Source organism: Triturus cristatus, chromosome 9 (assembly GCF_964204655.1).
Source record: "Triturus cristatus chromosome 9, aTriCri1.1, whole genome shotgun sequence".
NCBI lineage: Eukaryota > Metazoa > Chordata > Amphibia > Caudata > Salamandridae > Triturus > Triturus cristatus.
In genome coordinates, this window is record NC_140592.1 from 937126642 (window position 1) to 937153488 (window position 26847).

The 26847-nt window shown below is 45.6% G+C and overlaps 1 protein-coding gene across 1 annotated transcript in view; it reads left to right on the top strand.

Annotated features, from left to right (window-relative positions):
* The window catches only part of ATXN3 (ataxin 3), a 383732-nt gene that overhangs the window by 344713 nt on the left and 12172 nt on the right, over positions 1–26847 (top strand). The window lies entirely within an intron of this gene.

Here is a 26847-nt window from a genome sequence, read left to right on the forward strand (position 1 = left end):
TAAGCATCTTTTTGGTGTTAGTCTCTTAGTTGACTGAGAGATGTTACATGCTGGCATAGTGGTTGAAGTTGGCGTCTTCTGGTGGGAACATAATTTTTGATTTGGCATATTCTGTTTCTATACTTAAAATGAAAACACATTCCAGAATGCAGGCTGGCATTTATATGGTCCGTGTTTGCTCCCTAACCTTAACTAAAGGATTCATTCATTAATAAGGAGACTATTCGGGCAGCCTCAAACCATTTCATCTTCTTGATGTTTGGTTGAAGCCTGCCTGGTAACAGGGGTACAAGTAGGTGTGAGTGGTGGAAACCAGTGGTTTTGAAATATCCACTTGCCGTACCAGTGCCAAACGCATTCCAAAACATGCTCATCATGGAGCCATAAAAAAACATAAGAAAGTAAGTGGTGCCTCTCTTCTGTTAGCAGAACTAATTGTGTGACTGTGACGTCCCAGGAATAGGAAGAGTCAGAGATGGTCACGCTTGCATATTGCAAAGTCATGTGATGAGGACACAAGGAGATAAGACCAGAGACATATTGAGATGCAGGTAGAAAAAGGACAGAGACAGACAAGAATTAACATACTTATGATACAAAGTGGCAGAAAATAATGCGAAACATAAAAACAAATAGAGCTTGGGCTATACATAGATGCAGGGGGGAGATAATAGCCAGAGCTGCAGAATTTGGAACTGGTAAACCAGGTTTGAGACCTGGCGTCTGCTCCATATCCTGTGATCCAGGTTAAATCACTTAATCAGACCTTGTGTAACCGAATGTGGTGCTCATGTAAAGTGTTCTAATGCCGCTGGGCCGAGTTTGCACTATATAAAAAATTTAATAAATAATCCATCACAACAAAAAGCCATGTAATTACAAAGAGGCAGTTAGGGGCTAGATAGAATAGGGAAGGATAGAGAAAAAGGCTGTTGGTGGCGAGACAGATTGGACACATACAGGAATGGACAGAGGAAAAGAAGCAGCGGCAGAGAGAGACCGGGACAGAGGAAAGCATGCAGAAGCTCTGTATGGAAACTTAGGCTCAGCAAAAAGAGTTGCACAAAGAGATGGATATCCACTGAAAAGAACAAATGCAAAGAAGAGGTAGACATGCAGATTAGTGAGACATCAATCCACAGAAGTAGGGCAGGCATGTGACAAAAAAGGAAAGTAAACACAGTCGCAACTGATTCAGTGTACATACGTTATCCCTGCATCATGATAGTTTAAATCTTATCTTTTCTTTGGAGGGAGGGATTTCAAGACTTTTGGGACCAGATGAGAAAAAGATCTTAGTGAATTCTAATAGAGTTGTGAAAGACCTTAGAGGGTGAGAAGGCACATGCCAGGAGAACATAATAAATGACTAATGGGACATTGTTGCGTAAGGCTTTAAAACAAATGCAAAAACTTGATTGTAAGCCAATGTAAAGCTGAAATGTGGCTTTAAAAGGGTGAGTGATTCAGCTGATAGAGAAGCAATTAGGCTGCTGCATTCTGCTCAGTTAGAAGATGGTGGGTTGTACACGCAATAAGATCAAGCTATAGGACATTTGTATAATCGAGTATACACCAAGTAAGTGCTTGGATGTTAGAGTAAAGGTTTTTCTTTTTCACGGTTTGCCGAGACTTTAGATATGTTTAGATGTCTGCAGTTTGAAACAGAGCATATCATCCAACAGGACTCCCAATATTCTTCACAGTTGTGGTGGGGGGTGCACATTGACCCAGAATATTGGGCCAGCAGATGAACGCCCATACAGAAGGATGGCTATCTAGGACCATGACCTTAGGTTTTGCCTGAATTAAGATTGACATTAGTTGACGTCCAATCTGCTACTACCCTGAAATGTGAATGTTAGTTGAGGCGAGACGAGCCAATGTTGTTGTCAAGCCTGTTAATCAGGTGAGTGTCATCCACATAGCTTATACACGTCAGATAGTATATTCTAATAAGCTTAGCCATGGGAATTATGTAGAAGTTGAAAAGCATAGTGACGATCCTCGGGGGAATGCTTCATAAGACAGAGCTCACTGTCCATCTGAAAGCATGTTTGAATGTTGTCTGATTAGGTTTGTGATAAAAAAAAAAGACTGAATCCATTCTAAGGTTTAACTTCTGCTTTCCACCTCTCCCAGCCTCAACGCGAGGATGTTAAGATACACAGCGTTGAAGTCTGCTGAGAGGTGGTGGAAGGAAAGCGACACAACTAGCACATTACTATGAAAACCCCAGATTGTGCTCAAAGCCCGTGGTGCCCATATGTTTTGCTGCGGAGTTGTAAGCCCTCCAGGCAGCTCCTTTCTCAGGCATCCTTCTGGCGTAGTGCAAAGGCCAAGTGCTGCACCCAAATGTGGCCTTGCTACAACTTCTAGCCCATCACTTGAGAGGCAAGTATGATATAGCGCAGGAGGTCCTTTGTGCTTTGTTATATGCCAGCTATCTTCCTTCAACAGTGGTTTATTGCAGAAAATCACCTGTCTTTGTCTGATGGCTGAAGAGCATTCTTTAGACCCCTTGCCATGGAGGATCTTAAACATCCTCAATTTTGTTCTGTTTCTATTGGAGAAGGTACTGAATACAGGCACTTTGGATGCTAACTGTTGGCCATGCCAACTCGTATTTTCTTTTCTGACCAATGATTCCGTTTTAAGGTGCTTTAGCTTCCGAAGCAATTGAATAACTAGAATCAATTGATTCTTTGAAAGCTTTTCTGGAGGACGTTAATCTAGTCTGCAAGTTCTCATCTGGGGTGCTGTTCAAGGTCTAACATAGTCGTCCTTTTGTTACAATGAAAAAAAAATGCAAGTTGCAGTCACCTGTAAAGACTGATAGAATTGCAGGACCTCTCTGCCTCACTACTCCATTGTTGTATTTTCTAAATGAGAGATGTAATTGAAACTGTTATTTTTGGACAAAGTTGTATTAATGGCATTCTTTCCAACTTTTAAAAAGTCTAAAGAACAGAAACCACATTGTCTCAATCCAAGAATAACTTTTAATCAGTATAATCAGGGAACTACTGATTAACACATCCACAAAATAATGTTTGTTTCCCACGTTGATCCCACGGTGTGTGAAAACAAAAAACGTGTATATATATATATATATATATATATATATTTTTTTTTTTTTCAAGGTTGCCCTGCATAGAGAAACGCACTCCTCCAGCTGTCGGAACCAATCCTTTATTATTCAAGAAACAGGAGTTCAACTCCGGATATGTTTTGTCCATTAGCCTAATGCATTTCGGAGCGATCGCGCTCCTTCTTCAGAGGCGGATTGTCAGCACATCCGAATCAAGGTTCCCACAATACCCTGCGCTGCCGCACCAATTTCAAGGCCTCAGGTGTGCCATATTTGCAGTGCACGCTGGGAGTTGTGGTTTGATAACCGCTTGTTGCCTCCAGTGGCCGTGAGCTGACAATATATTGTTTGGACTGCTTTTTGCCCTCCAGTGGGCCCCGGGGTTGAATGCCTGTTTCGCCATGAAGAGACAGCTGCGCCGTTAATTCCTGCCCATTTTCAGGTAAGACGATCCCCAGAAGATGAAGGGGGCGGTGCAGTCCAAACAATATATTGTCAGCTCACGGCCACTGGAGGCAACAAGCGGTTATCAAACCACAACTCCCAGCGTGCACTGCAAATATGGCACACCTGAGGCCTTGAAATTGGTGCGGCAGCGCAGGGTATTGTGGGAACCTTGATTCGGATGTGCTGACAATCCGCCTCTGAAGAAGGAGCGCGATCGCTCCGAAATGCATTAGGCTAATGGACAAAACATATCCGGAGTTGAACTCCTGTTTCTTGAATAATAAAGGATTGGTTCCGACAGCTGGAGGAGTGCGTTTCTCTATGCAGGGCAACCTTGAAAAAGATGTTACGCGGCAGGTCCAGCCGCGGAGAAGACTGCACCGCCCCCTTCATCTTCTGGGGATCGTCTTACCTGAAAATGGGCAGGAATTAACGGCGCAGCTGTCTCTTCATGGCGAAACAGGCATTCAACCCCGGGGCCCACTGGAGGGCAAAAAGCAGTCCAAACAATATATTGTCAGCTCACGGCCACTGGAGGCAACAAGCGGTTATCAAACCACAACTCCCAGCGTGCACTGCAAATATGGCACACCTGAGGCCTTGAAATTGGTGCGGCAGCGCAGGGTATTGTGGGAACCTTGATTCGGATGTGCTGACAATCCGCCTCTGAAGAAGGAGCGCGATCGCTCCGAAATGCATTAGGCTAATGGACAAAACATATCCGGAGTTGAACTCCTGTTTCTTGAATAATAAAGGATTGGTTCCGACAGCTGGAGGAGTGCGTTTCTCTATGCAGGGCAACCTTGAAAAAGATGTTACGCGGCAGGTCCAGCCGCGGAGAAGACTGCACCGCCCCCTTCATCTTCTGGGGATCGTCTTACCTGAAAATGGGCAGGAATTAACGGCGCAGCTGTCTCTTCATGGCGAAACAGGCATTCAACCCCGGGGCCCACTGGAGGGCAAAAAGCAGTCCAAACAATATATTGTCAGCTCACGGCCACTGGAGGCAACAAGCGGTTATCAAACCACAACTCCCAGCGTGCACTGCAAATATGGCACACCTGAGGCCTTGAAATTGGTGCGGCAGCGCAGGGTATTGTGGGAACCTTGATTCGGATGTGCTGACAATCCGCCTCTGAAGAAGGAGCGCGATCGCTCCGAAATGCATTAGGCTAATGGACAAAACATATCCGGAGTTGAACTCCTGTTTCTTGAATAATAAAGGATTGGTTCCGTCAGCTGGAGGAGTGCGTTTCTCTATGCAGGGCAACCTTGAAAAATATATATATATATATATATATATATATATATATATATTTTTTTTTTTTTTTTTTAAACATGTTTTTATTGAAGAAAAACATAGTACAAGACATGGCATCCTATCACATCCCGACTGTGGCATATGTAACCGTGCACAGCAGTAGCCACCCCATATAAATGAGTTATTGAACATCCTGTCTCTACCACAATCTATATACTATCAGCATCTATCCGCTAGGGAAGGACCAATTCAGCAATAGTCAGACTCACTTATTGTCACAGGATGCACATATTTGTACAGTAAACAAACTGTAAAACTAAATGAAAACTAAGCAGCAACAATGGGTCTCTAGTACAGCAGGCAGAAGATGGATCAAAGGTAGGGGTAGGCGGAGGGGTGGAGAAGGCGGGAGAAAAGGAGGGATTGCGAAACAACAGTCGCAGTCCCCGCATCAATAAGTACTGGCAACCCGCCACTTATATGCATACCTGCACTTATCCAGGAATACACTGGAGAGATCTCCCTATACACTCACAATAGGATCTGCTCCTTCTGCATCCTGATTAACCATGGGAGAGGCACCCATGCCTCCAACTCACCCCAGAACACCTAGTTCTGTTCTGCATTCTCATCAGTGCTCACCGCTCGTAACCTTCTTTCCTCTGCCACTTCCCATTAATGCATGTCCGCCATCCATTTCCAGATGGTTGGCAGGCTGGACTGTGTCCAGTGGATAGCTATACGTTGCTTAGCCAGCACCAGTCCCAGTAGCGCAAACCGTGCCTCATCTTAGCCCCTTTTTTGAGGGTCGTGAGCACACAACAGATGGTGTGTAACCGAGGTGGCCACCTGAATATGTGTGAACTCTCGCAGTACTCTCAGGACCTCTGCCCAGTAGCTCTGTAGTTTGTTATATTCCCAACTCTTATGGAGACCGGTCGTCTGATCTGTCCCACATCTGCGGCAGAGAGCCAAACGCGACAAGCGGATCCTATGCAGCCTTTGAAGAGTCAAATAAGTGTGATGCAAGTAGTAAAACTGGGTATGTTTTCAACGAATGTATGACGTTACAACGCATGCATTTACAATGCATGCCTTTACAACGCAGTTTTTACATCGCAACATCCTTTACAACGCATTCTTTTACATTGCATGCCGTTACGTCGCATTTTCCGAAACTACCTTTACAACGCATTCCATTACATCGCATTATACCTTTACAACGCATACCATTACAATGCATACCATTACATCGCATTTAAGGTAAGTGTTGGATAGTATAGGGGTAATAATTACTATTCTAACTCCAGTGAGTGCAACAGTAGGGTAAGTGTTGTGATAGTTTAGGGGTAAAAATTAGTATTCTAACTCCAGTGAGTGCAACAGTAGGGTAAGTGTTGGATAGTGTAAGGGGATTATGCATTGGAATGGTATGCATTGTAATGACTTGTGATGTAATGCCTGCGTTGTAATGACATGTGTTGTAGTGACATGCGTTGTAGTGACATGCGATGTAATGGCTGTGCTGTAATGACATGCGATGTAAAGGATGTTGCGATGGAATGACTGCTATGTAAAGGTAGTGCGATGTAATGACTGCGTTGTAAAGTTTGTTTCCCGTTTTAAACCACGTGTTACTATTCTCTTCTCGGACCTGAGCAAAGGCTCTTTTCCAGGCCCCCTTCAAAAGTGGCTCAGAAAGTCATCCGTCCATCTGTCCCGAACCGCCGTCATGTCAACCTGTCGATCCCCGTTGAGAGCTTTGTAAATACGGGATATCAAACCCCTAGTGGAGCCAGGTTCCAATATGAGTTGTAGTGTCCGAGACTCCAGCGGCTTGCCTGGGAACTGCGTCCAGATCTCGCGAGCCGTATGGGACATCTTTGCACATTGCAGAAACTGACCCTGCTGCAGCTGAAACAGATCATGTGTCTCCCCCATTGTGAGGAAAGTGCAGTTCAGATACAGATCCCCAGCCATGGTGCATCCCCCTCGGACCACTCCGTCATATTCATTGGCGCCTGCATCTGCCTAAAAGGCCGCAGCCTGCCGAGGGGTAGTAGTTTTGCATATGGCACACTTCGCAGCACCCTTACAACCGACTGCTCCCAGGCCTCAGTCACTTGCCGAACAATAAAAGGACAATCCCTATCTCATGCAGGGATCCGCTCCCCAGCCAACAAGCAGTACCTTTTCCTCATTCGAACCTTCCATGTCCCACTCTGCTGCATAGTGCATCAGTCTGCAAGTCCGGTAGCCCCAGTCCCCCCAGCTCCACGTCCAACTTCAGTATGTCCAACTTTACCCTGCTCCTCTTTTCAGCCCACATGAGGGACACCAACAGACTGTTCAGTTTAGCAAATGTAGATCTCGGGATATTACACATGGCGTTCTGTAGTACGTTCAGGCATTGCGGTAGCAATACCATCTTGGGAAGGGCTAATCTGCCCATCACAGACAAAGGCAAGCAAATCCAAAAATGGATGAATGCCTCCAGGCCCCCCATTACCCATCCCATGTTGAGCCGGTAGCGAGCCTCTAAAGTAGGAGCCACCTGTATCCCCAGATAGCGGAAGTATTCCGTCTACCACCGGAGCCCAATCACGGGGAGACTAGCCTGGTCTGCACAAAGGAAAATTACTGTTTTATGCTTATTAACCTGTAGGCCCGACACCACACCAAAGTCAGTCATAACCTGCAGAAACAACCCATGACCCATCTGGGTGTGTACCTCAGCATAAAGCGATACAATGTGAGTGTTGCCCTCCAACTCTATACGCCAGGCAACCATGTCCCGGCATAGCCAAATCGCCAAAGTTTCCATCGCCAAAGCAAAAAGGAGCGGCAACAAGGAACACCCCTGTCTCGTGCCTCTCTTGATGTTTATGCAGTGGACATCACCTGCCGGTGCAAACTTGCTCAACCAGCTGAGCATATAGTAAGCGCACCCAGGACAGAAAATGTGACCCCAGTCCAATCCTCCTCGGTACTTCAGAGAGATACTCCTAGTTTAGCGTGTTGAACGCTTTCTCAATACCTTAAGCGAACAGCGCAGCTGCCAGGTCCCCATCACCCACAGAGTGTATGATCAGGGGTAGGTGCATAGCCAAGCATAACGAAATCCTGAAGTCTTTCAGCTTATCTAACTTGCATGGAGGGAGAGCTCAGAGGATTGGAACAGTATCTTACCCAGGGGCATAACCGACCATTGTTTGAGCAGATCATAGACAAACTTTGAATTTAATGAAGTGGTGGAAAGGGAGTCCAAGTTCCATAGCAAGTATGCACAGGCTCGTGCTTATGGAAAGAGAAAGCACTGTGGCAAGTCACTAACTGACATGATCATCTGCCTCTGGGCAGCTAATGAAGTATTTGAAATGGAGGATGTGACTAGGTTGAGGCACCAGGATACTATTTGTATATTGACTGCTTTTTCGCAAAACTATCAGACTTTGTATACCTCCATGGGCTCATGCATCCCGTCTCAAATTGCGGACTATTTAGATGACCGTGCTCTCGGCTGACTTGGTGTATGCTCATTGCCTTTTTCTTGCACAACCTTTCAACCTTGAAGAAGTTGGAGCGGTTATCAGGGAGCTCCCTGCCAGCAAAGCGCCGGGCTCTGATGGGCTGTTGGGGGAATTTTATAAGCATTATCCTGCTCTTATAGCCCTGCACTTGTTAGCTGTCTACGAAGAGGCCCGAACATGGAGAGTGCTCCCCCGTCAATGAGAGGGATCATCATTCCACTCAAGAAGCAAGGGAAGCCAGCATGTTAATGCGAGTCCTACAGACCACTTTTGATTCTGAACTGTCATTTCGAAATCCTCGCCTAATGAATAGCCAACCGTTTAACACTTATTGTGCCCGACCTGATGAGACTGAACCAGTCTGTGTTTATTCCAGGCCTTTCTACAGCTCATAATCTGCACACTCTTTGCCCTGCTGAAATTTGTATCCGGTTCTTCATGCTGTTGCTGCCTTTTTGGATGCCTCTAGTGCATTTCATTAGCTACCATGGGAATTAATTTCTGTTCAGTATACTGTGCAAAATGGGCTTGCCTAAACAGATCCAGGGCTGGATTATGATTTTGTATTCTTCTTAGGTGACGAGATTTCAGGTAAATGGAGTCACTGCATCACCTATTTCTGTCTCACGAACCTGGGCTGCCCTCTCTCGCCTCTCCGCTCTAGCACTGGAGCCCCTCGCTCAAAAACCCGACCAACACTATTCAGAACACGCGTTTCGTAATACCAGTGGCTATGTCCTCATTTTGTGTTTCGTAATACCAGCTGCTATGTCCTCATTTTGTGTGTGGACGATATGACCCTTTATGTTAGGAACCCCCTGGATGCCTCAACATGATCATGACAGGATACATCAAATTTGTTGCTGTCGGGTGTAACAGTTTAAATCTCAGATATTCCCTCTCACTACTAGTACACTTAGATTCACACCAGACTTCCTGCTGAAATGTTGCAGCAAGTCTCTAAAATACTTGGGTGTATGGGTCAGTCAAGATATGTATGTGGTCATGAGGTAAAGCCATGGTGTTGTGATGGACCAGCTTCCTGAGCACATAACGTGCTGGATGTTCCTACCACTTTCTCTCACCAGCAGAGTAGAGCTTATCAAGATGGTCATCCTCCTTAACCCCTTCCCTGCTCATGACGGAACCGTTCCGTCATGAGCCACGGTTGTCGTGTGCTCATGACGGAACGGTTCCGTCATGACAATCCTGCCGGCGGCCGCTCCGCCTGCGCGGCGCTGTTTCCCCGCCTGTGCGGGGCGACAACGCAAATGGGCGGAGTCATGACGGAACCGTTCCGTCATGAGCACAGCTCAACTGTGGCTCATGACGGAGCGGCTCCGTCATGAGCACAGGCCCGCCGCGCTGCCCCCCTGCCCCCCCCAGCGCTGCAGCGGAATGTCCGCAGCAGCGAAGGGGTTAAAGTACTTTGTTTGTAAACAAACCAGTACTCTCAATAAGGCCTTTTTCCACTTGCTATGAACTCAACTGACTAAATTGACATGGGAGGGCAAGCAGCCCAGAATTAAGTGGAAGACACTCATGTTACCCTTTCATCAATTATGTTAAATGCTTATATAGCCCAGACAGCTACCCAATCTGAGTTTCCCAGGCTTATAGCTACAGATAAAGTAAATCCCAGCTCATATGGATTCAAAACAGTCACGTATTTAGTTGTCTGTGAAAAGAGGGCAGCGAGGTGCAGGATCTCAGGTGTCACAGCAGATTGTTCCATAGCTTAGAGCTGAGGAATGGCCTTCCAGGAGGTGTTAAAGCCCCTGGTCCGGAATTATACTACTTGAGTGATCAGGCTCACTTTGTCTATTATTGATTTCAGCCATTCCCTTACTTAACACATCTTACAAATGAAAAAGACGGGGAGGCTCCGGTCCCTCTACAAACACTAATTGTCACACCTTCCTCTGGCCGCAGCCACTCAATACCCACTACCGCTTGCACAATTGCCACATGTGGTAAGTTCGTCTACTCTCAATTGTCACTAAGCTATTATCCGCTCCTGCCAGTACGGCACGAAGCTAAGGCTATATCCTAGCTGACTAACAGAGGCCTGCTACATTGAGGCGATCTGTGTAGTAAGGGTTCTTTCATTACATTAGTGAATTTCAAGGGAGATTCTCCTTATACCCCTTTAGCTGTGTTTATGTATTATCAGGTGCAGGAATTTAGTAAAAAGGCTGTGCCCCAATTCCCCTCTGAGCCTGTACCTTTCCGAACTTTGGGGACACTTTTAACAGCCATCTCCACTAAGAATCTAATCTCAATTGGGGAGAGGAGTTGGCCTAACGGCTAGAGCGGTCGACCTGGAATCTGGGGAACTGCGTTCGAGTCTCGGCAATGACGCTGAACATCCTGTGATTCTGGGCAAATCACTTAATCTCCTAGTGCCTAACAAAAATGAATGTGTCCTCATGTAATGCAACTGGTGCTATGTAAAGCGCTCTGATACCCGATTTGGGTCAAGTTTGCGCTATATAAAACTGTAAAAAAAAAAAAAATTGAAGTCTGTACTGATCAGCTCAGGAGGAGACCTCGTGGTCACTCAGACCAACTTGATGGAGCTGGTAAGAGGAGTTTGGATTGGAGTTGCCAGAGGAGTTGTGGAGGTTCTGCTGTGCTCAGACTGGCATGATATTTCCGAGCAGCTTCACATCACTTGTTTAAAATTTCTCTAGAGAGCATACTATGCCCCTCTAGCACTGTGGAAGTTTGGCATAAAAGAGAAATCTAATTGTGAGAGATGTGGTATGTCTGAGACTGTGTTTTTAGTATTTAGCCTTGCAGTACGGTAGAGTGCTCGCATACTGGATCAAAGTGATAACTACACTGTCTAATATGGTTGAAGCGGAAATCTCCATAACCCCCAAGATCGCTCTGTTGGGGTGGGTAGCAGGAATATCCACGCCACATTAAATATTTCTTGCCTTGGCGCTCCTGCTGGGTAAGAGACAGATGGTCTGTTGCTGGGTCAAAAGAAGCCCCACTAAATATAAGCAATGGTTTAATTCCCATCTATACTCCAATGAACCATTGGACCTATATGCCAAATTCTTGCCGCCCACTTGTAGACCCAGAGACATATGGAGTCTGCTGCAGGCTTACCTACTTCTTCCCCTAATTGTGCACTTATGGGAACATCTGGCTGATGCAGGCCTGTCCGAGAATTGCGAGTCAGCTACTCTGAACCTGATACTACGCTTATCGTCACCTTGCAGCTGTTTCAATGGAGGATCTGTCTCTCTTTTGGCGCATAATTGGGGTTATTGTTATTTTCCTTATAATTGCCTGTCTGACTTCTGGGCCAATAGAGGGGATGGAGGTATTTTTGTTTTCCTTTTTCATCCCTGACATTATACTCTAATGTACGGATGTGTTATTACTACCTGTTGTACAGTTTGCTTGCAAGTAGTAAAGGAAGTAAAGAAAAAACTAAAATAAACTTCCATAAATCAACCAGACACCTCCGTTGAGCTGGACTGCAACTCCCACATGTCCTCAGCATACTCAGACCCAGAACCAGTGATCATGCTTTCTCCTGCTTGGATCCTAAAGCCTGGAACGACCTGCCACTGCATGCCAGTTCCTGGATTCTGAAAGAAACTGAAAACCTGGCTGATTTCCTTGGTCAGGTCCTGGTTTGGACAAGGCTGCTCCAGCTTTCAGCACCTGGGAACTGTACTACATTAGATCACGGGTTCTACAAATACTCATAACAAGAACCATTTATTCAGATTCACAAGGTAGTATATACGGTAGATTGTCGCACCAACCACAAATTTCTGCCAAATGTTGTTTCACCTTTCCATATGAAGAAGAGCCCAAATTTCTGCCCAAGGTTGTTTCACCTTTCCAGGTGAACCAGACCATTGAGCTGCCTATTTTCTTCCCACAACTAGAGTCTAACGTAGAAAGGGCCCTTCACACTTTGGATGTCAAGAGAGTGCTTCTGTACTACACTTGAGTCTTTTAGAAAATCTACTCCAGTACTAAATTGAGTGTTTTAGAAAATCTGCTCAGCTTTTTCTAGCCTTCACCAAACTTCACATGGGTGGTGCCATCTCTAGAGCTTGCTTTGCCAGGTGGATGCTAAAATGTATACAGAATTGCTGTGCCAAGATTAAGCACACATTCCCTGTGCCCCCTAGAGCCCACTCTACACGCAAAAAGCACACAACCCTAGTATTCTTGGATAACATCCCTATAACGTATATCTGAAAGGCTGCTGCTTGATGAATGCCGCATACCTTCACCAAGCACTATTGTGTTGACGTTCTTGCACGTCAGTAGACTTTAGTTGGAAAAATGGTCTTAAGAACACTTTTTCAAACATCTCCATCATCAGCTTGATAGCCACCACTCTGGAGAGGGACTGTTTATCCACTATGCCGAGCATGTGTATCTACTTCCTCATTATGAATGAAAAATGTTACTTACCCTGCAACCATCATTTGTAACTTGTAGTGCAGTAGAGTCCTATCTTCCCAACTTCCTGCCAGGAAGTAAGCACTGATCACAGATATTTTTTGCCTTTAACTTTTACTATGTACAATGCACTGTCTTCAACACTACTCTCCACTTACACTACTCTCATGCTGAGTGGAAAATAATGTGAGGTGGGTGTTGTTGGTGCATTGTGGACAAAGGGTGGAGTCACAACGGCTCACGTGACTCAAACTACTTCGAAGAAAAACGTATTGCAAACATCGGATTCAACACCAGCTGGCAGAGAATGTGAATCTACAGCACTTAATGCTACGAAAATATGGTTACAGGGTAAGACAGACATTCAGGGGAAGGTGGTTTTGTTACAAACCGACAACATGATCACCATGTTTTACCTGCAAAACAAAGGTGGGAGACACACTACTCGACTGTCCGCATTAGCTCAGCGAATTTGCCATTGGGTAATCCACGCCAAGTGAATCCCCTGGCAGAGTCTGAAGTGGACAACAAATTTGCAAACCTTCTCAGCAGGATGCAGCAACATGTCCAAGAGTGGGAACTACACCCACAATTCCTATTCCCTTGCTTTCGTCAGGGAAAGTGGGGGTGTCCCAGGCAGACCTCTTCTCCACATGCAGAAACTCAAAATGCCCAAGCTTTGTCTTCAGGTTGCCACCCACCAGTCGATAGGCAATGTTTTGTGGTCGAACTAGTAAGGGATCTTTGCATACTTTTCCTCCTCTCCCATTTCTACTGTACATAGTAAGGAAACAGTGGCAAACATCTCTTATCCTCACCCTGGTTGCCCCCATGTGGGCCGGACAACCATGGTTCTCAACCCTTATAAAATTGTCCATTGCCCTGCACAAGGAGCTTCCTAATCTGCCAGACTGTCTCCCACAGAACCAGGGCAGAGTCAAACACCAGAACCCCAGGCAGCTCAACCTAGCAATAGGGCTCCTGAGTTCCTAGAGTTTTGTTATCTCAACACACCTCAAAAGAGCATGGACATAGTGAATGAAGTCCGTAAACCCACTCCACACACTTGCTATTCTGCTACGTGGAAATGGCTTGTTCACTGCAGTGCTCTGAACTGCTGAAACCCCCTTACGCCTACGGTGCAGGCCATCGTAAGCTACCTCCTATGCTTGCAACAGTCAGGGCTAGTTTGCACCTTGATTAAACTGCATTTAGCTACTATTGCTGTTTATTTGAAGAAGAGGGAACACTCCACACTATTCGATGACCCTGTTATTAAAGCTTTCATAGAGGGCCTTAAGCATATTATCCCACCTATGGTGCCACCTGCCCCAATCAAGAACCTCAACATCGTCCTCACCAGAGTCATGGGACTTTCATGGGAGCCATTGCACTCTTGTTCTTTGCAGTTTCTTTCCTGTAAGGTCACCTTAGTAGCCATAACATCCCTTAAGTGTATAAGTGAGCTACAAGCCCTCATACTTGAAGATATGGTTCTCTTGTAGGGGATTTCCATTGATAGGCATAAGCATTGAACAGTCCCGCCCACGTGCGGGAACCCCAGAGAACTTTTTCATTATAACTTCTTAAGTGTAGATTTTCTTCTTTCTTTAGGAAGGCCTGCAAAGTCACTTAAAAAGGAATAAGATTATGTAGCCTACAGAAAGAGGATACAATGGCTCAATTCTTCATCTTGTACTTAAAAAAAGGGACAGGGGGAAGTGTATATGTATAATTTCATGATGTTTTAAGAAGACAGCCTAAATCTCACAAACCCTTTTTTATAGATCTGAAGGAGAGCAGAACAGTGTAGCCCCATAGGCTGTCATTGTATAAGTTAAAAATAGAGACTGTGCCTTTTAGAACCCAGTATCCCATCATGCTCAGCAGGTGGCAGTTGCTTCAGTTCTTTTTTCCGGTCCCTGCTGATCGGACCCTGGATCATTGAGCTTGGCCAATTTTTGCTTTTTTTCCACAAATTTTCAAGTAATTCTTATTGAACTATTCAGTCAGCGTTTTTGGTCTCTCCCTGGCTTTTTCAAGTATTTTGACTGAAAATGTCATCTCTATTTGACAAATGCCCAGCATGTGGGAGGGAAAAGGCTAAAACAGACCCTCATGAGACTTGTATTAGCTGCCTCCCAGAGAGACATGTTACTGCGTCTTGTCACCACTGAAAGAACCGCTCTAGCTGCACTCTAAAGGACAGGGAGACAATTCTCCTCCATGGTACAGAGGGGCGAAGAAGACAATAGACTCAGTTTGAAGATGGGACCTCGGGGTGAGGAGATTGTCAGTCCTCTACCACAGCTCTGTGCCCTGTCATCTGTCTCTGGAGGGCATGTCAGGAAGAAGACTACAAAAAAACTCCATACAGACTAGTCGACGTTGAGAACTCTCAACATCGTCAAGGCTACAGGAGGCAAGGAAAAAGGAGACATATTTATTCATCACCAGATTGAGTATTCCAGAACATACTCCCCTTCTTCAAGGATCAAACCATGTTCTCCTTCACCTGCACTATCTCCTCTACCTCCTCTTCGACCTCCGCCACCCCCTCCTCGAACACCTCCAGTGCTTCCTACACCAGCACCAGTCACTCCCACACCGAGGCCCAGATCTCAGGCCAGATCGCGCCATCATTCAAGCTGCCATCGTCATAGCCCAAGGCACTCCTCTCCATCTTCCAGGCGCTCTCGCCATCGTCACTATTTACAACTGTCTCAGTTTAGACATCATACCACAGATACATCTTCCACTTCTACCAGACGGTACTCTCCAAAACTTTCAGATTCCCCACCTCAGAGCTCTTGGAGAGGGGAACTGCAAACTCAATCTTGCTATATTAACTTTAACTCCTACAACATCTGTAATATTTGAGAGACTTCGACACAGGTCAGCATCAAGATCATTGCTGCCACTGGTGCCAGGTCTCCTAGAACCGGCTATGGATCTTTCCTAACTCCAGCCTCAATTAAACCAGCTCCATTGAGGATTCAAAAGAAATATCGCCCCCGGAACAAGATCCTGCTTTTCTCCATATTGACCCATCTCCAGACTCAGTTATTGTGGTAGTGGCAAAAAAGCGTAATGCCTCTACCCCCACTTCTACAGTGCCTCCCGATAAGGAGAGTCAAAAGTTAGTCTTGGTGGGTCGTAAAGTTTGCAACATTGCAGCAACCACAATTAAAGCAGCTAGCGCAACTGAACTTCTTGGCAGTTATGACTGGGCACTATGGAATCCATGGAACAGTTCGCAGAACATCTCCCTAGAGATAAAACGGAAGACTTAATGGAAATCCTAAATGGAGGATTAATAGTTTCCAACCGAATCATTAGTGCTGCAGCAGACTCTTCTGTATTAGTGGAACATGAGTACTGCCACAGCGTCGCTCTGAGAAGGCATTCCTGGCTCCGCCTCGCATCCCTCAAAACAGAGGATATTGAATCTCCCGTTCTCCAGTACTACCCTCTTCGTTCACCGCACTGATGATGAAATGGCACAAATGAAAGTGGAAATTGAGTTTCTGAAGGCAGTCGGAAATATTTCAGGCTCTACAAATGCTGTCTCTATTTTTAAAGTGTCAAACCCCTCAGTGGCTGCAGGGGTGCCAACAACACTACCAACAGGCTTATCAACGTTACCAACAGAAGCATACTAGGTAAAGATCCACCCAGCAGGAGGCAAACAACCATCAGGATCAAAACCCTGAATTACTACTTCCCTCTCTTCTATTACCCACTCCGGTGGGGGGAAGCATTTCTCATTATATGGCAGAGTGGCAAAACATAACACAAGAATCCTGGGTTCTGAATTTTGTGCAAAATATATATTGTCTTGGGTTCACCAGCCCTCCACCGTCCATACCTCCGAAGCCGTCCAGTTTCCAACTCCCATGATACGATCGAAAGTCAACATCCTTTTAGAAAAGCAGGCAGTGGAACCTGTTCCTAACAAATAATGAGACAGGCAGTTATTACAGATACTTTCTGGTGAAGAAGAAAGACCAGAACGATTTCAGACCCATACTTGACCTCAAAACAGCTAACAGATGGATTCCGTGAGAAAAGTCCAGGTGCTGTTTTTACATCACATCTATCCCCAATTGCACTGGGGGATTGGCTCTGTTCCATCAACCTTCAAGACACATACTTTCCTATTCCAATCGCCAGAAGACATTGATAGTTCTTGAGGTTCGTAGTGGGGCAGGACCATTATCAGTACCTAGAACTTCCATTTGGCCTGAAGTCAGCACCCAGAACATCCTCCAAGGGCACAGCAGTAGTTGCTGCCCATTTCAGGAAGCACAGAATATTCATCTACCCATACCTAGACGACTGGCTAATCAAGGCGTCAACGTCTCAGAAAGCTCAGCTTCATTACAACTGGACTTGTCTCCTCCAAAGGTAAGGGCTTCATGTCATCCTCAGCATGTCAACGCTCATCTCAGTTCAAACCTTACGTTATCTGGGAGCCTCTATTCACATAATGCAGGTAAAAGTGTGCCCTTCAGAGGAGAGACCCTTATTGATCCTTCAGAAGTGTCATTTTCGCATGAAAGTCTCATACAACAGTGAGAACAGTATTGTTTCTTCTCGGCACGATTGCCTCCTACATCTTCCTCACACCTGTTGCCCATCTCCACATGCAACCTCTGCAGGAACGTCTTGAGGACCAGTGTAACCAACTGACAAGCAATTGGAAAGACAGGATAAAACTATCCCTTCATGCAAAGCTGTCAATGAAATGCTGGTGCTCCCCAACCAACCTGCTTCAAGGAATGCCTTTTCATCAGGAGGTTCGTCCTCAAACAATAGTGACGGATGCATTACTACTGGGATGGGGAGCCGACATGGTTCACCTCCAAATTCAGGGCAAGTGGTCACAGTCCATCATTTGTTTGCGTAGCACTTGTCGCCCTAAGTGGGATGGGTATGCCCAGACGTGGTTTCCTTGCTCACTGTGCCACTGGATTCAAGCTAGCCTGGCTGATGAAGGGTAATACCCAGAAACTGGTCCCAGGATGCTTGTTTCCGGTCCAGGGAGGACCTGGTTTGGCAGTTCGGGCTGGACTGTTCCCATGAGGCACAGGGTCAAGACTGATTTGCATATGGCTGGGTCTAAACTGGGGTGGCATGGTGAGCAAAAGAACAATGGATTTAACCCAGATCTCTTGAATGGGGGTGAATGTATGATTTATTCAGCATTCCGTCCACCATTTGCGTAGCTCTTGTCACACAAGGCCCAAACAGGCTTTTAATGGCTCATAGCCGGGGATCTGACTATCACGGCAACTCACCTTCCAGGTGACCAAAATGCTCAAGTAGACTCTTTCAACTGAGTTCTGCAAGAAAACCACAAGTGAGTATTATACAACAACGTCATACAAAACATTTTCAAACTGTGGGGCACTCCAGCCATTGACTTGTTCGCCACCACAAAAAATGTCAAAGCTTAGCCTCAAGGTACTTCCAGCCAGGGACACTGGGGAATCCCCCATGGATTAACTGGTTTGGCAAATTTCTCTACACGTTTCCGCCGAATCCATGAGTCCTCATCAAGCTGTCCCACTTGAAATCCAAGATGATTCTAATAGCTCCAGAGTGGCCATGTCAGGGATGGTTCATGGACCTTCCTCATGGTCAGAGTGTCCACATCTCAAGCTGCCATGAAAACCAGACCTGCTAACAAAGTTTGGAGGCCAAATGGTCCTCCCCATTCGCTCCTCCTTGAATTTGGCTGCATGGCTCCTGAGCTAGTGCAGTACGTACAATTGAATCTGTCACAAGACCGCATGTACATCCTCAAAGAGGCTACGCGACCTTCAACACGTTCTGCATATCTTTTCAAATGGAAGAGATTTTCCATGTGGCGTTCCTCTAAGAATATAGACCATACAACTTGCCCTATACAACAACGTCATACAAAACATTTTCAAACTGTGGGGCACTCCAGCCATTGACTTGTTCGCCACCACAAAAATGTCAAAGCTTAGCCTCAAGGTACTTCCAGCCAGGGACACTGGGGAATCCCCCATGGATTAACTGGTTTGGCAAATTTCTCTACACGTTTCCGCCGAATCCATGAGTCCTCATCAAGCTGTCCCACTTGAAATCCAAGATGATCCTAATAGCTCCAGAGTGGCCATGTCAGGGATGGTTCATGGACCTTCCTCATGGTCAGAGTGTCCACATCTCAAGCTGCCATGAAAACCAGACTCATGGTCAGAGTGTCCACATCTCAAGCTGCCATGAAAACCAGACCTGCTAACAAAGTTTGGAGGCCAAATGGTCCTCCCCATTCGCTCCTCCTTGAATTTGGCTGCATGGCTCCTGAGCTAGTGCAGTACGTACAATTGAATCTGTCACAAGACTGCATGTACATCCTCAAAGAGGCTACGCGACCTTCAACACGTTCTGCATATCTTTTCAAATGGAAGAGATTTTCCATGTGGCGTTCCTCTAAGAATATAGACCATACAACTTGCCAGGAAAATGTAATTCTTCCTTCCTTACTACATTTGGCAAAATCTGGTTTGCAATTCTCTTCTATAAAGGTTGACCTGGCAGCTCTTACTTCTCACAGAAAATGTCCTTCACAAATCTCTTTTTTTCAAAATGCCTGTGATCAAGGGTTTTCAAGATGGTTTGAAGAAGTCTTCCCTCCCATTAGGTGTCGTTCACCTCCCTGGGAACTCAATGTAGTCCTTTCACAGCTTATGCAGGACCCTTTCGAGCTCATTCACAAGGTATCTCTACAACATCTGTCATAGAAAACTGCTTTCCTCATGGTGATCACTTCAGCCTGCAGGGTTAGGGAGATCTAAGCATTATGCTCTCATGAACCATACAGTGTTTCACTCTAGCAAAGTGGTGATGAGAACTCACCCAAAATTCCTCCCTAAGGTTATTTTGGATTTCCATGTTAATCAGACCATATCATTACCAACATACTTTCAGAATTCCTCTACTCCAGCTGAAAAATCTCTTCGTTCTCTAGAAGTGTCTTGAAGTTTTATCTTGATAAGACATGTGACATCCTCAGATCTAACCAATTGTTTATCAACGAAGGTCCGGTCCGTAAGGGATTAGGTACTTCCAAGAAATCAATTTCCAGATGGATAGTTTCCTGTATCCTACTGTGCAATCAAAAATCTAACAAGACTCTATCAGCTAAACCTAAAGTGCACTCCACGAGAGGTAAAGCGGCTACTGCTGCTATATTGAGGAATATCTGCATACGGGATATTTGCAAAGCAACCATGTGGAGAGCTTATTCATACATTTATCAAGCACTATTGCCTAGACTCTGATGCTAGAGCAGACGCTCAAGTAGGACAGGCCTCCCTCAGAAATCTATTTGCTTTAATGGCTACCTTAGTTCATCCTCTGTCTTCTCCACTGCTTTTAGTAGGGATGGGCTTGTTACTCTATTCAGTGCTTATGACTATCAATAGGAATCCCCTACAAGAGAGGGAATAGTTTCTTACCAGTAACTCCTGGTATCTCGTAAGGGAATTTCCATTATAGTCCTAAACAACCCTCCCTCCTCCCCAGTGGAGTGGACAGAGGTAACCATGGGATAAAAATATTATCATGCATCGCCTCAAAAAGAACTGAAGCAACTGCCACCTGCTGAGCATGATGGGATACTGGTGGTCCCTAGCTTCTTAAAGGCACAGTCTCTATTTTAAACTCATATGGTGACAGCCTATGGGGCTACCCTGTTTTGCTCTCTTTCATCTCTATCAAACAAGGGTTGGTGAAAGAGAGTTATGCCATATTCTTAAAACATCATAAAATTACACACATATACTTCCTCCTAGCCTTTTTTTTGAGGCGAAGATGACGAATTGAGTCATTGTGGCCTATTCCTATATGCGTTTGATAGAGAACAAGGGTACCCCGATATACGAACCTGGGGTGGTAAAGTGTGAAGAGAAACACAATGGTTCTAAATGGCCTAAAAAGGTCCAGGGTAGAAAAACCTTAAAAATGGGTAAGCGATGGAGGAGCCAAGATGGCGACCGGGACGGCAGCGTAGGCTCCCGGCTCCGTGAACCTCCTCACCCCGCACAGATATCCTGCATGAGATCCTTAGCCTGCGCTATCTGCCCGGGTTTGTGAACGCGAGCGGCAACTGATCGTGTGACCCCGAAGTTTCTGGCAGCGGTGCCGCCGGAGAAATGTCCGACTGAAGTTTGCGGCCTGTGCAACCCTGGAACCGGGACCTCGAGTGGACACCATGGCCGGGCGGCAGTGCAACAACAGCGGCCTTTGGTGACTGGGTGCGGTCGGACAACCGGAGTGGTCCGAATATCGGCCTACGTTTCGCCGTGGTCGTTCCTACCACTAAGCGTAGCGGAACAGGTGCGTGCCTGAGGTGGCAACTCCAAGACTCTCCGGCGATTGCCTCAGCCTTCGCTGTGAGCTGCCCGGACGCCGCCCGTAACTCGCCCCGATTCTTGCGGGCTGCTCCCGGATTTTCGCGGGCGCTGGTCCGTGGTGGGGACGACTGTGGCCCGTGACCACACACCGGATACATTATTTGCCTGCCCCCGGAACCCTGTTTCCAGTGACATGGAACCCGAGGCGCTTGTGCCTGAGTCCCGGTCCCGATCTGGTTTGGACCTACCCAGCGGCCATTTTGATAGGACAGTGTCCACCATCCTGTACACTGGGTTGCAGCAGGATTGGGAGGGTGCGACTCTGAGGAGCGTAGCGGAGCGAACCCCGGGAGCTGTACTGGGGTACGGTGACCTTCTCAAAGCTCTCGGCGCCCTTCATTCCGCCTTGGTTCACGGCGCCCGGGTGCTGGGGAGTAAGCTCGATGGAGTGACATCAGCGTTGGAACAGTTGCGGCCTGCCTGTCCCCAGGTACGCTGGGACTTCTTGCACTGCACACGGGAGGACAGTGTCTTGGCCGCCCCTGTGAATAGCGCACACCTGGACACTCCGGACAATATATTAACGTGCGATCAGCTGGCTGTGGATCTGTTCTGTTCCGGAGGTTCTGGACCTGAGTGGGGGGTGGTGGCCCTGTCCCGTGCACGGCCTCCGGCGACTCAGGCAATATCCAAGCAACGGTCGCCTGCTCTGCCGGATTCTGCCTTCCTGGACCTGGTGTGCAGTGTAAATCCTGGGTCAGTACTGGGAAAGACGACCCTCCATGGGGCTGACTGTGTCGATCTTCAGAGCCTTCTACCCTACCTGTGTATGTCGCTTCCTGATCTTTATTGGACGTTTCTCTTCCTGGCAACATTGGACATGGCACTGGGTCGAGGGGTATGCATGGGTAGGTTTGCAAAGAGTGGCCAAGGATGAGGCTGACCCTTCAGAGGTGGTCATCTAATAGGAGGGCGGACTCGGGAGTTGTGTGCTCTCACGGCATAACTGTTAGTGTACTAAATGCGTAATGCTCCTTACTTACTTTGACAGGGTCGATCTTGTGTTGTTTATTGTATGCTTTGCGGGAAAACATATGGTGCGGGAGGGAGCAGCCGGGGGCAAGTTTTGCAGGCCCTCCTCCAGTTTATTAATACTCTCTCTACCCCCCCATCTGGTGGGGGCTCTTTTCCTACTCCTTTTTCTCTGTTTCTTCTATATTTCGGGTCTGGTTCCGGGGCGACAGGCACACTGCTGGGGGGGGGGGCCGTACTCATCTGCAGAGGTGCAGGGTGGGGGGTTGGGGGAGGGGATTCTTTAGTCTTTAACCCCTTTTTTTCCATGGCCTCCTTTTCTTCTCTTCTTCTTCTCTGCCTTTTTCTGGGATCAGCATGGTAGACCTCCTTTGTTGTTACTCACTGCTGTTTCCTGAGTGCCATAATTTCCGTGGGGTTTCCTGGGTCTTAGGGCAGGGGGTTGCAGGCGCAAATGGCCGTGATATTCCTCTACATCCTGAACTTCCTGTCTCAGCGCCATTGCTTAGATAGACTGCTGCTTATTGTTTACGTTCATCATTCGGCCTGCCATTTTTCGCTGCTGGGAAACTGTTTGGCACCTGATCCTTCCATCCTTTTCTATTATAAAATGTAAACCTTTATTATCCTGATCTCCTAATTGGGCCGTTCAGAGACTGAGAGTATGCTAGCGTCGAGATTCTGCTCCCCGAGGTGCTGACTGTGATAGAATTGCTTTCTGTTATTCTGACTGTTTAGCGGCCGGCCCCGGAGGTTGTAGGCCCAAACGTGTAATTGATTGGAATATCAATAAAGGTTTTTCAAAAAAAAAAAAATGGGTAAGCGTTTGAATAAAGGTTTTTTGAAATTAATTTTGAAGAAAGAGAGCGATAGTTAATATAGAGCAGGGACAAGGAGGTCAAGGTATAACAGATATTTTATTACACAATGAAATAAATTCAGGTGCTCACATATTCAGTGACAATAAGCGTGACATAGAAAGTGAAAGTGAACTTTAAAAGAAGACATCGCATTGACAACAAGAGTTGAACCACTTTCTTTTTAACTTAATATGATGGGTTCATGTTGTAAGCGGTCGACGACGTTTCGAACTCAGTTAGTTGAGTTCATCTTCAGGACAAAAAAGTGAGCATCTATAATCTAAAAAGCAAGAATACAAAATATAAGTAAACCATAGTCTAGTCCCTGAAAGGAGCATCACATTTAGAAAATTAATATAACCTACACATTGCTCTCTCTAGAGTGATGCTATGTATAAAAAATGGATTTGAAAAGACATAACATAGAATTGTTAGAGCGAATAATTATTGGGACAGTTTACATCAGTGAAAGATTAATTAGGTACAAAGCACTAATATAATTCCTAATCTTAAAATTAGAAAAGGAGGACAAGAGAGCACAGATCAGCCAATTAGTCCGTAGTCCAATATGAACAATAGTTATTAATTCATCAGATACCCCAAAAAGACTTACTGTCAGTGTAGATATAAGGAAGGGGTCGAGTTTATCAACTGGGAATATGGTAAATAGATCACGAGATTTCATGTGCAAATTAACGTATCATAGTGGGGCCCTTTGTCATAGCAGGAGGCCTAGGAAAAAACGAATGTTTTAAGGCAAATAAATGGAAGGGAAGTCAGGGGGCAAGGGGGAGCAGGGAAAACAGCAGGTGCGGACTTACTTGAGAAACCTTATGAATTCATTATATCGGGACCTCTGAGAATCAGGTGCCGTGCAGATTTAATCTGAAAAGAATGGAGGGGGTGTGTGGGTTAAAAAACTGAACAGCTGAGCCAGCGAGGAAAGTGAACAGCTGATGCGATGAACGAAAGGGAGGGGAGATGTGCGCAATGTAAACTTACATTTTGTACGCTGGAAATGCATTAAATGCGAGCCTCCCGGTGAAAACGAGCGAGTCCTGTTCAAGTGCTGCTTCGCGCTGGGACAGAGAACTGGGGCTGGGTAAACTCGTCATTTATACACGTCAGTCAGGAGGCGTATCAAACTAATTGGTGGCAGCTGAACGTGCAAGCCAGCACGTATAGGCACCAGGTGAAAGTAAACTCTGAAAACTCAGGTGGAGGTGATTTGCGCACACAGCTGGGAGAAAGCGTGTGAAGGACAGACTACAGAGCTCTGGCCACGTGTGAAGCCAAATCTGTGTTGATGTTAACGTCGAGCCCGAGTCACTCGAAGGGTGTGGGAATAGGCTGGGTTCAAAAGGGAGATTTGTACAAATTTAAAACGCTAGGCAATAAGGCTGTGAAACATCAACCGCTCAGAAGAACTAAATAATAAGGAAAAAACAGCAAGTAATCGCATCATTCTAGAGGGATTATTGGTGTACATTGCATTCAGTATTTTCATTATCAACTACCTATAAACTCACTCATAAAGAGAAAATAATAGCAGCATCAGTCTCGAAGGATAAACTGTTTGCATGGCATCCAATATTTTGTCAACAACCATAAAGAAAAAATAATAGCGGCATGTACCAATGGCATAGAAGTATACATGACATCCAGAGGGCTATTATCAGCTTGGCAATGTACATAGTAGACAAAAAACATTTTAAAAGGTCAAGGTGGCTTGCAAAACCAAAAAATGATGAATACCAGAATAGCAACAACAGGTATATGTTATAGAATGGTATTATAAGCATCCAGGGTGTTCAACCCTTGTTCGATGGTACGACATTTGAAAATCCATTTGCATTCTAGGCGATTAAGGGTTTGTTGTTGATTACCTCCTCTGTGGTTAGGATGTAAGCTTTCAATCACTTGCCACGTAAAATCAGTCTCTGAATGTCCTTTGGCCATGAAATGTTCCACTAGTGGTGCAGTTTGTATTTTGCAACGGATCCTACTTCTGTGTTGCGAAATTCTTGCTTTGATTTTCTGCGTGGTTTGTCCGATATAAAGCAGTTTACACGGACACTCAATACAGTAGATCACATTGTGTGAATTACAGTTCGAAAAAAACTTCAAAATGTGCTTAGTGCCATTGAATTCAAACAACTTAGTATTGACAGTAGAATCACAAGCCATGCAATTGTTACATTTATAATGGCCCTGGAGAGGAGGAAGACCAAGAAAAGAATGTAAGGTATTCTTTCTGTGTGGGTTTTTGGGCCCTGACTAAGTGGTCCTTGATGTTACGGCCTCTCTTGAAAGCAAAAAGAGGGGTTCCTGTGTTAAGCTCTAATGGGCCTAATACTGACCAATGTTTTTTTATCATTTTGGTAAGTTTATTACTAACTGGGCAGAAAGTGGTCACACACGTGATCTTTGAGGTAGGTGCTCTTTCTTTTGGCTCTAGTAAAAATTCCCGGTGGGAATACCAGGCTCGTTTCATTGAGCGTTTAACTAGCCGTCTCGGATAGCCTCGGTCAGTAAGCTTTTTGCATAGGATTTCCGCCTCTAAAAATAAATCCTCTTTGAATTTACAATTCCTTCGGATTCTGAGGAATTGTCCGTAAGGCAAACCGTCTCTCAAGGCTCTGGGATGAGCACTGTTATATTGTAACAGTGTGTTTCGCTCAGTGGGTTTCCTGAATAAGGTAGTGTAGAGTTCGCCATTGGCGCTCTTGATGGTGACATCTAAATAGTCAATTTTGTTGTTGTCAAAATTATGGGTAAACCTAAGATCAGTTTGGGTGTTGTTAAGCCAGGAGCAAAATGATCGGAGTTCAATGTCGGTACCAGACCAAATCATAAAGACATCGTCTATATACCTACGCCAGGACCGGATTTTTTGAAGAAAGGGATTAGCTCTATTGAGAATGATGTTGGTCTCAATATCGTCAACAAAAAGGATGGCAAAATTTGGGGCAAAAGCAGCCCCCATAGAAGTACCCTTGCATTGTCTGTAGAACTGATCTTGAAACATAAAGTAGTTCTTAGTTAGGGCTATGTCAAGTAGTGAAATTATAAACTCTGTGGGGACCTGATGTGGAGCCGGACGCAGGTCGAGGTGTTTTTTGATTACCTGTATACCTTTGTCTTGAGGGATATTAGTATATAATGACTCGATGTCAAGGGTGACAAGGAGTTCTGTTTGGGGATCGAAAGGTTGAGATTCAATGAGGTTGATCTGGTGTGTAGTGTCTTTTACATATGTTGTGGTATCTTGTACCATGTTTTTATGAAGAAGTCAATATATATCCCTAGAGGTTCTAGTATTGAACCGCATCCAGAAAGGATGGGTCTGCCAGGTGGTGTTTCCAAGTTTTTGTGGATTTTTGGGAGGGTGTATAGAACCGGTGTCCTTGGGTTTTTGTTATTAAGGAAGGTAAATTCATGTTTACTAATATAGACTTCTTCTAGACCTTTCTCGGTAATAGTGAGAATCAGGTTACTGATATCTTGGACGGGATTGCGAATAAGGTGTTCATAATGTGAGGTGTTGCTGAGTTGGCGGTGAATTTCATTGTCATAGGCGGTTTTATCCTGCAGGACAATACCGCCACCTTTATCGCAAGGTTTTATAACCACATCATCCAAGTTTTTAAGGGTGTTAAGACTTTGTCTTTCTTCTAGACTTACATTGAAAGGGGTAAATCTGTAATTGGATCTGATTTCACTAAATTCTTTAAGTACAAGGTGTTCAAATGTAAGGACTTCCGGGGGCATAGTGCCACTTGGTGGGTTAAAAGTAGAC